Raw genomic sequence first — 10,977 nt, forward strand, 5'->3', positions numbered from 1 at the left:
GCGAGCTCGACGGTGGTTCGGCCGGCCGCGAGGAAGAACGACGGTGAGCAGCGCTTCTCGGCGAAATCAGGCGCCGAGGCTTGGTTGACTGGGTTCGCAAGGAGTAGGCGAAGCTGGGACAGGCTTTGCCGAGGCGGTAAAGGCACTACGGTGTCGGCTCAAGCACGATGGAGCAGCGGCGGTGGCGACTGGAAAAACAGAGGAGGAGAAAGAGGAGAACGGCGACGGTGTCATGGCTTTAAAGCTCGGCCACGGACATGAAGACGACGCGCAGTAGCTTCTCCAAGCCAGCGCGGAGCCGAAGGCGGCCACGGCGACGACTGGAAGACGATCGAAGTTCACCGACGGTGAGGTGTCGTCCGTGGGTACTGTTCATCAAAATTACAGAATTGCCACTCGCTTTGAAACCTAAATTACTCCCAAATTTATGTGGCAACTCAAAAATCTCCAAAAATAAAAGTTGTTCCAAATTCAAAGTTCTACAACTTTGCTTTTATAACCATACCCAAATTCGGTCTACATTTTGAAATGCAAGTTTGAATTCAAAAAGGGGATATTTTGAGAATTTGCGCCTTTTCAAATTACTTCAAATTTTATAAAACAACTTTGAAAACTCCAAAAACCAACTTTGTACATCTTGACAAGCTCTACCCTTTTGCTTTTAGGCTCAACCCCAAAATGTGCCTAGATTTTGAAATGTGTTTTCCAGGGTAAACTTAAATGCTGAAATCAGGGTTTTCGGAAATTCAAATCAATACAAAGATTTTGAACTTGATTCAAACCATACAAGTCAACACATACAACATAAAGGTAAACGTGTTTTAGTGTATGCATATCAAAATTTTCACTAACATAAAATGAGGTGCAATGTATATGATGACATGGTAGGTTTTAGTATTTAAAACACCCGAGGTGTTACAGAAGTTGAGAATACTAGCTTCTTCTAGTTCTCCCTCTGCTATGTTTCAAGTTGTTTTACCAAAAATTTATGAAAACAGATTCAGCTCTGCCGATAAAGCTGCTTTTGGAGCTAAACTAAAGCCAGCAAAAATTGATTCACTCATGAAGGTGAGTTGTATTGTAAGTTATACTAGCGGAACAAACTGTAGGGCTGGTTCTACGAAGGTGCTGGACCGGTCGATTAAATGATTCATGCCAACAAATAGGATTTTCAATTATATATGCATCGTGCTTTTTTAATATACATTGTTTCTTGAACGGTAGCAAATGTAGACATGATATATCGTTGGACACCACACCAGTTCCTCGCCAGTCACACATGGCAGATCTACAGTAATACAGACATTGCCAATTCCTGCTGTGGAAGAAACATGTCAGGTGAAGCACTGAAAAAACAACTGTCAGCTCTATAAGTTCACATTATTAGGCCTTATTTAGTTTCCCCCCCTAAAGTTTACTCCCTGTTTCATTGAATATTTAGACACATGCATAGAGTATTAAATATAGACTAAACAAATAACTAATTATACAGTTTACAACTAATTTACGAGACGAATCTTTTAGGCCTAATTAGTCCATGATTTAACAACTTGTGCTACAGTAACACATATGCTAATGACGGATTAATTAGACTTAATAAATTCGTCTCACGAATTACTGATAGATTTTGTAATTTATTTTTTTATTAGTATTCGATACCCGATGTGACAACCACAAAACTTTAATTTTAAACAAGGGAACACACAGAAAAGAAACAAATACAGAGTCACATCAGTGATAAAGTTGCCAAGCAATGTTACAGAAGGTTTGAGATCCCAAGCGCCAGCAATACCCATGTCACATTTATTTCGGGAACATGTGAGGTCCAACGAAGAACATCAGATCTTCAAGGAATCCACATAGAGGCCATCAAAGGTCGCGGTGGTAAGGACCACAATAACTCAGTAATCATCATCGTCATCATCTCTCATTAGCATGCGCATACCCTTGAGGAACATCCGATCTTCTGGGCCAAGTTCGGACTCATAGACACCGTCAAGGTAGCGCATCGGATCAAAGCTAATCATCATAATCGTCTGAGTCCAGAATATACTCAGAACCATCACTGTCGGTGTCAAAGTCAGTACCAAACCCAGAAGGTGACCAGATTGGTCCCTCAAACTGTAAATTATAGTCATCAGTTGAATGATAGGGAAGCTTCAGAGTCTTGATTGCAGCACATTTTGCCCGTAGGGCATCGTCCATCTGGATGTTAAAGCAGTGACGGATGTCGAGGAACTCCAGGTGGGGGCAATTGTCAAGGATGGCCGTCAGTCCTTCATTGGTGAAGTCATTGCCAAAGAGCCGCAGAGAGCGCAGCCCATGCATATTTGCAATCCCCAGGGCATCACCATCCTTGTTGTAGTACTCAATGTCTCCAAAGTTGTGGAAACGGTACTGGTTAAATCTGAAATGCTTCAGCTCCAGGCATGCTTTGCCAACCTCCTCAAACACATGCTTCCCACCTAAATTTGTAGAGAGTGAAATCTCGAGCTCCTCAAGCAGAGGAAACTTCTTTATCTCCTCCTCAAATTCAATGATGTCTTCACAAGCAATGAGGCGGAGACTCTTTAGGGCCGGTGCCCTGCAAAGGTAGTATTTGTTCATTAGTAACCACTAACCAATAAATACACCTTTGCTGTACAAACAACTCTGTATAACAAGCACCCATTCTTGTTGTGATAAAGTTGTGGTTATTTGCTATGAAATGAAACAGCAGTTGGAGATAACTGTAGTGAAGTACAAGATTAAACAATAACAGAGCCTTCGAAAAGAGAGGCAGAAGTATGATGTACAAAACAATAACTAGCTACCATCCTTATCCTGATACGAAAGAGCATTAAAAAATGAGCGTAAACAGGGGTTAAGTCATTTCAGAGGATAATCACATATAATGATAAGTCATAATTTGGAAGAGTTTTCTGATACCAGACTCATTTATATTTGGCATGAGAAAGAGTAGATGGACACACTAGGCTGGAAATGCAGTTACAAGTTAAATAGCAGCACCACTGCACCAGTTGATTGTGTTTGTTCCACTTGTTTCACATGGTCATCACTGGAAACATTAGAACCCAATTGCAGCTCGTTTCAAATTAAGGAGACTGTTCCATTGTATCAAAAAGTTTATAGTAGGTAAACCTACAAATTTGTTAGACCAAAGATCACCTTCAGGAAACCTCAGACCATTCCACATATAAGATGATAACACCATAAGTTTCTTCATTAATTGTAAGGATAGCACATAATTTTTGAAAGTTACAGTTGATCTGAGGTTAGTTAAATGTTAGGCTGGGGAACATCCAATGGAGTATATAACACACTAAACATGAAGATATCCAAAGTCGCCCATTAGATACATTTCATTCACAATCAGCAACGTATCACTAAAATATCAATGCAATGATGTAAGAATACAGTATGATATGGATTGCGGTCCAATGCTCCATGCTTTGCAGAAGACGACACTTTATATCATCCATACAAGTAAACTAAGACATAACGTTCCTCTTATCCAATACTATATAAAGAAATTATAGTCAGTATTAGACTAAAATTCTGACAGAAAACATTCCATGCTACAACACAGAAATGGGATGCTAAAACTCCCTACAGCAAGAGCATTGCACATCGTCTATAGCGTCAACCATATCTTTAGTTGTCGCGACCTAGTAATGAATCTGTAGCTTTACCTAAAAGTACAGTTCATGATGAGAAGCAGATGAATCGTGGGTGCAGCTTAATATTGATTATTCGAACCATTCATGACCAGAAGTGGATGAATTGTGGTTGCAGCTTAATATCGATTACTACAACCGCATACCGAAAGGTACAGCTCTGATATATTCAAACATCACTTGGTGGGCCAAATCAAGCACAGGGGCATACATTACCACAAGTTTAACCGAACCAATTAGCACGAAACAAAATTTCTAAGATAGAATTTGGAGCGGGGATCGAAATCTCACTCATCGCCGAGAAGATGGAGCACATCGTCATCGGCCGCGTACTCGGCCCAGAATGCCTCGCACTGGCCCTTGGCGCGGCGGATGGCGGCCTGCGCCATCCCGTAGAGATTCACCCGGAGGTAGAGGTCAGGGTGTCCGAGCATGTTAATGCGGCGCCACAGCGCGGGTTCGTCGCGCGCGGCGTAGCGCCAGGAGCGGCACACCTTCCCGGGCCCCAAGAGGATATCGATGTGGTCGAGCTTGAGGAGGATGGCCGATACCGCGTCCAGCGGCAGCGCCGCCCAGTCCCTCGTCTCCTGGGCCTCGTCCTTCTTCCGGCCGCGGCGGCGATTGCGGCGGCGGCGGCGGCGGCGGCGCCTAGAGGAGGAGGAGGAGGAGGACGAGGGCGGCGCCGGCATCGGGGTCGGGGCACGAGCCTGGGGGTCGAGTGGGCTAGGGTTTGGCGGAGCCGGGCGCGGCCCGGGGTCAGGCTTGCGTGCGGAGACGGCGGGCGGAGGGAGCCGCGGCAACGGTACGGGGCCCCTCGCCCGCTCGACCGCTGCCGCGTCCGGGTCCGGGGCGGGGTGGGGCCTGCGTGCGAAGGCGGCGGGCGGAGGAAGCCGCGTCACCCATGAAGGGCCCCTCGCAGGCCCCACCGCCTCCGGATGCGGCGCGGGCGCTGCAGGTTTATTGCGGCGGCCACGGCGAGAGGTGGAAGGCATCGCGTTTGTGAGTTGGGACGAGAGGGGAAGAAGGGTTTAGGCTAGGCTCGGCGGTGGAGAAGAAATGGTTGAACGGGAGCCTACCCATCAAATGATTTAGTTTGTGTCAGAAATATAGGTCCTGTTCGACTTACCTCTCATATTCAGTTTATTCGATTTTTTAATTAGAACAATATTTTTTTTCATAATAATTTAGTTGGAACAGTATTTTTTAGCCAGTTTCAGTCAAGTTTCAGACCAGCGAACGGGGCCATAAACGAGTTCTTTCATTTATATCCCTGTTTTTTTACCCAAATTGTGGTTTTATCACTTTTTTTTTACTTTGTGATTTTTTTAAGCAAACAGGCAGGGTCTATTTATTCATTCACACTAGACTCAGTCAAGTCGCAAACCAAAATATCACATACAAAGCTAGGGGATCAAGCCAAATATGTAGTTGATCCGGATCCCAATCAACACTCAGACATGCGAGTTTATGAGCACTCCTATTACATGATCTACGAATATGAGAAACTTAAACCGAATCAAAGCAAATCGAAATTAGCTCCCTAGCTTCTTTGTAGAGGACGGATGGGCAGGGCTAAGATGGTGTTCATTCGACCACAAAGCCTTCACTATATCAAGCCAAACAAGGGGAAGGATTTTAACTTTGTGAATTTGCTATGGCGTTTCCCAACTGAAGCACCGCGAACAGGTCAACGCACGACGGTAACGGGGATGGAAGCTAACCGCTAAACACCACGAACGACGCCACGAGTGAACCACCGGCCATCCAGCCCAGCCACGGCCCACGGGTGCGTGCGCACATACCGGCGGCCTTTAGCCTGAACCAGGCCAACAAAGGCCCTCACCAGCCGCGATTGGGCTTGATTCGGCTCCCCGGGCTGGCTCCGTCGGTCCGTATTCGTATCCATTCGTATGCCATTCGTATTCGAATCCAAGTCTAAATCCGAATAAAAATATAAAAACAAATATAATATCAGCGATATCGGTCTGTATTCGATCTGTTTGTACCCTAGCTATCGGTGTGTTCGGTTGCCAGATAGAGGTTGTATCGTATATCCTGGTCGACGAGATGCAGGCTGAGAAAATCGTATTTTATGAAAGAAGATGTTTGGTGATGCTGCGTGAGCAGATGCAAAACGAGCATCTATTTAATTTCGGGACTATGACATGTGGGCCCGTTCCTCCCCTGCTGCATCAGCTCAGCCAGGCCGGGCAGATACGGTCGTTCTGGTCGCATGCGGGGACGCTGCATGAGCGCACGCAGCTGCATCCCGTGGAGGCGAGCATCACAGGAACCAAACGCTGCTCTCCTAGGGACAAGAGGAACTAAACACGCCCTATAATTTATAAAGGCATTGATGGAACTTTTTTCTAAGTAGCAAGGTCACTTTCATCATAGTTTCATTTGCATTTAGTAAGATGTTACATGCGTGGCAACATTTTTAAAATGAGAGAGAAGATGTAAGTTTTCATTGAAATGAAATTCTCTTGACACGATTATTAATTCTCTATGAGTCATAAAAATAAATATTTATAAAACTATAGAATAAAACCTTTCATTAAGGGTGATTGTTTCATCTATATTTTATTATATTTGACACGATAGCCTTAGAAACAATGCCATGAAATTCCTCACCGTTACGGGACTAAGTGACGTAGCCAGTCCTTCCTCTGTCTCTCACTTTGGTCACCTCGTCAATCCATTAATGACAAGCTTCTTTCTGTCTGTGTGTTTTTTGCGGTGTACTGTACTACTGAGAAACCGAGGACACAGACTATCAGAGACACACTAATAAAACATAAAACTGACATAGAGCACGTTAAAGCCTTAAGGAAAGGCGACTTCCTTTTTTTCTGGCAATGATCAAATGCTATCTAGTCGCAGCACACAATGGTATACACAGCTCTTGTGTAATTTCCTGATAACATACAGCCCGGGGCCCGGGGCCCAGGGCCATGAGGTTGTGGAAATTACTGCTGTCCTGAGTCGGGAAGCGTCAGCGTCCTGATGCCGGCACACTTGGCCCGGAGTGACCCGTCAGCGATGACTTTGTAGCAATCCCTCAGGCAGAGCGTCTCCAGGCGCGGGCATCCCTCGACGACGGCCACCAGCTCGTCGTTGTTGATGTTGCAGCTGACGAGGGTCAGGCTGCGCAGCCCGGGCATCGCCGCCGCGATCCCGAGCGCCTCCGCTGTGCGCCGGGAGTAGTTGAGGGAGAACCGGAAGCACTCCCGGCGCAGGCTGAAGCGCCTCAGCCGCGGGCACGCTCGGCCGGCGGACTCGAACACGTGGCGGCCGCCCACGTTCGGGCACAGCTCCAGCGACAGGTCCTCTAGGTTGGGTGAGCTCGTGACCAGCTCGGTGAAGCCTTTGTTCGAGACCTCGTTGGTCGTTGCACGAGACGAGGCTAAGGCTCCTGAGAGACGATGCTGACGACGACCTGCCCGATACGTGCTTGAGAAGCTCGTGACCAAGTACTTCGCCGAGAAGGCCTCCAGCCGGCCGTTGGAGCGGTGCACGGCGACCCTGGCCATTTCGCGCAGGACGCCGGCGCGCATCTCTTCGACGGCCCTGTGGTTCGCCATGTCCAGGGATGCCCACAGCGAAGGCTCCTTGGCCGCCTGGAGCCATGAGTGGCACACGAGGCCGGACCCCATGAGGATCTCGACGGGGCCAAGCCTCGCGAACACCAGCACCAGGGCGTCCAGGGGCAGCTCCGACCAGTCCCTGCCGTCGGACGGCGTCGGCTCAGGCCCCGAGAGAGTTCCTGGCTCCATTCTTGTTCCTTTCGCAACACCTGACAACGAAAAGGGGACAAGTAGTCATCAGTCACTACGAGGCGCGGCACAGATCGACGGTTAATTTGCCTAGTTACCTTGGGCGGCAGCGGAAACAGTAGCTCCGGCCAACGTCGTCGTCGTCATCGAGCTCGTGTTCGGAGGCTGGTTGTTCTGTTTGGATTTTGGCGTGCGAGAAGAGGGGACTGACTGTCAACTGTGTGACTGCGAGCAAGTGCGTCGAAGCTGGACAGATAAAAATATCGGATAAGCTGGCTGATGGCCCGGCCACCCACGGGATGGTATAATTCTAATTGGAATATATTAAAGCAGGTTACTTTGGCCAGCGTTCAGGCGTCCACGTCGCCTCCATTTCTATCATCCGTTGGATCTTCCATCCTCTGGCCCAGAAAGCTCGGAGCAGCTTTCGCTAGAAGCAGCTTCCGCCGCTCCTTCTTGCCTTCCACCGGCTTCCTCTCTGTTTCTCTCGCGGCTATCCGACCTCTCTTCCGGAGCCGGCCCATCAAATATATACGTAGCCTTCCGATTCTCCATCGTGATCCTTCCCGCAGAAAAAAACGCCGTGCCTCCGCCTCGTCTCGTCCTCGTCCTCGCCCACTCCTCCCGCAGCACGCCGCCGCCGCTCGCGTCCCGCCCGCGCCTGCGCCTCCCCTTCCTCTCCCTCCCTCCCGATGCACCGGCTGGGCCCGAACATGGCAGCCTCCATGCCCCGTGCGCGGCTGGCCCCTAGGTGCCTGTGCTCAAGCAAACCCTAGGTACCTGTGCTCGAGGGTCCGGCTGTGCGTGGCGTCTTTCTCTCCAGCGGCGTGGGGGCACGGCAGCGCACCGGTGCGGTGACGTGGATGCCCCCCCTCCCCCGGCGTGCCCCCCGACACAGCATTGTGGGGCGAGCGCAGCAGTGCAGTGTGCGCGGATGGTCCTAGAAGGCGTGCGTGACGGGATGTTCCCGCGTCGGCACACCTCCCCGCCTTCCCAGGCGCCGGTAGCGCGGTGCGTCATCGCCTCCTCCTCTCCTCCCCTTCAATTCCCCCATCCTCTAGTTCTCTTCGTTCTCTCTCCATCTTTTTTTCCCCATAGCTACATCTGCCTTTCTGATTTTGGCGTACTGCTCATGCTGTAGTGACGTGGGCTAGCTCTCCCCAATGATTTGTTGGGGATCCCCCTAGATTTTGGGTTTCCCCGTTTTATGTCCATTCTGAGTTAGTTAGTTAGTTAGTTCATGTTTTATATCTAGAGTATATTTATTGAAAATGTTCTAAATCGTGAGCTTGTTCGGTGGTTTATGTTATTGTGGCAGTGTTCTATTTTCAGTAAGTAGTCAATGGAATGAGGGAATTTTTGTAGACATTTACAGCAACTAAAGTATATAATATATGAGAATAAGAGGATTGGTGCTCTTGTTATTGCTTGAATAATAGGTTGCATGATTAGTTTTTACATGACTCGTTGGTTTGCTGATGTAGGTCACAAAAAACAGCTTATGTGGATTACAATCAGCTTGAATTTGTTTCCTACTTCCACAATCCTGGACTATAATTTTATTTTCAGTGCTCACTATTTCCGAAATTGCCTTGCTGGTTTGCCAATGTAGGTGCTTTGTGTTTGAGAACAAATAATTTGTATACGTGGATGGCGAGCAGCGCAACAAAAAAATGGCGGCGAGGATTACAACCAGCTTGAATTATGATTACCCTTCCTTTCATTCTAGAGAGATTAGGTAAGTGCCAGTGTCACCTATTTGCTTTTGTTTGGATTTTGTGAGCTAGGAGCTAAAACAAAGAATTTTCTGTCAAGGGTGATTCCTTTGAATTTGAAATATCAGGTGATTACTATGCCATCTTGAGCTTGGCATAGGATTGCTAAATTTTTATAAACAATGGTCCAGTGGTTTAATTGAAATTTATCCAACAGAGAATACAAAGAATATTATGCACTCTCTTTTATTTGTCCAAGTCTGAGACTTTATCTGTAATGCTCACTCTAGATTTCTACTCAGTTTATAGGTTTGTTGACGAATATTTATTAATCATGCCACTTTGTTTCATGCTTCTATCGCAAAATAAAATAAAATAAAATGGTTCATGTCCTTATTCAGGTGACTGTTGCTGAGCCCAGTGACTATGCTGTATAAACATAGCATCAATTTCATTGATTCGAACACAGTAAACATACCTCTTGCCGCACCTATGTTTATGTTGTCCTTGCTTCCTCCTACCTTCCCATTCTAAACATCTTTGACAGATTTATTTTCTTAGTTTCTAAACTGATGCTCTAATTTGTGTGCATATTTTCTACAGGTTTCAGTATGCCACGAGGGTTTAAACTCAGCTTCGTAACATTGAAATGATTTCAGATATGTTACGACTGTCAGGTTTTTAGTAGTGTGGAAGTTCTTAATCACCAGTGTTAGCTTACAGTGCTTTGTGTGGCCTTGAGGTTTTAAGGCAATGTTCTAAAATTTGCGTTGTAAATTCGTGATTACCACACATAGAAAATACCATAATTTCAAAAGTATGCAGAGTAGATGTGTCCTGCACCATATAAAAAAAAGCTCAAATCTTTCAGTTTTTGTGCATGACATATCTACATTAAATTCCTAATATTGTTTTCATGCAAAGATTAAACATATTTTTTACCTGCACCTTAACTAGTTAGTTTGCCAGTGCGCGAGGGCGCACGTAATGAACTAGTTGGTAACATTGGAACCTTCTCACCTGGACGCGGCACGCTGACTGTTCGGACCCAAAATTTTCTTCCAAATCACTTTAGATCTCGTGGCATTTCTAATTCGTCAGCATCCGTCTACGGGAGTCTATAATCATCAGAAGAAAGATGCTATCATCCTACTACATGGTAATTACCTAGCACCATCTCTCGAGCTGTCGAGCACCCGTAGTGTGTACAAAAGGAGGCCAAGTCCAGGTGGCAAAGTTTAGAAGTTGCCCTATACTTGTTTACGCCAGATTTTGGAATTGAAGCACGGGAGGCCGAGATGTCTACGGAATCGGCTAGCCTGGATAGCTGTCGGAATCGGCTAAACGGCTATGATGTAATCATCAAACCAGACTTGGATTCTGCCGACAGGAAAGGTGGCGATAATTAAGGCAAGTGACGTGTCCGAGTTATCTTAATCTAGGGTGTTTTCTTTTATTTCAAGTTCATAAAAGTCTTGTTCGACCTGGACTTATGTTTAGGCTTTGGTATAAATAGTATACCATAGCCCGGCTATTGTAATAGACACCAATCAATCAATCACAAAACCTGGTCAATTACTTTTCGGCTTTCACGTCACCCCCTTAGGAGTAGAAGTAAGGTAGATCCCGGCTAGTTCTTCAGCGAGCAGGGCTGCACCGGCCTTCGATCTTCGATTTGCTCGTGAGTACCGTCACGACTTGTATCTTTACTTGTAAGGTTGCATCATTTCGACATGGTTACACGCATTGGTATAAGTTAGTTATCTATTTTTATCTTGTTTAGCAAGGCTGCATCGTTTCGACCTCATT

At 46.6% G+C, this 10,977-nt stretch overlaps 1 pseudogene; it reads right to left on the minus strand.

The window, feature by feature from the left end:
• Positions 1-1,625: 1,625 nt before the first annotated feature.
• LOC136499633 (putative F-box/LRR-repeat protein 23) lies at positions 1,626-7,757 on the minus strand (annotated as a pseudogene).
• Positions 7,758-10,977: the final 3,220 nt, after the last annotated feature.

This window comes from Miscanthus floridulus, chromosome 13 (assembly GCF_019320115.1).
Source record: "Miscanthus floridulus cultivar M001 chromosome 13, ASM1932011v1, whole genome shotgun sequence".
Classification (NCBI taxonomy): Eukaryota; Viridiplantae; Streptophyta; class Magnoliopsida; order Poales; family Poaceae; genus Miscanthus; species Miscanthus floridulus.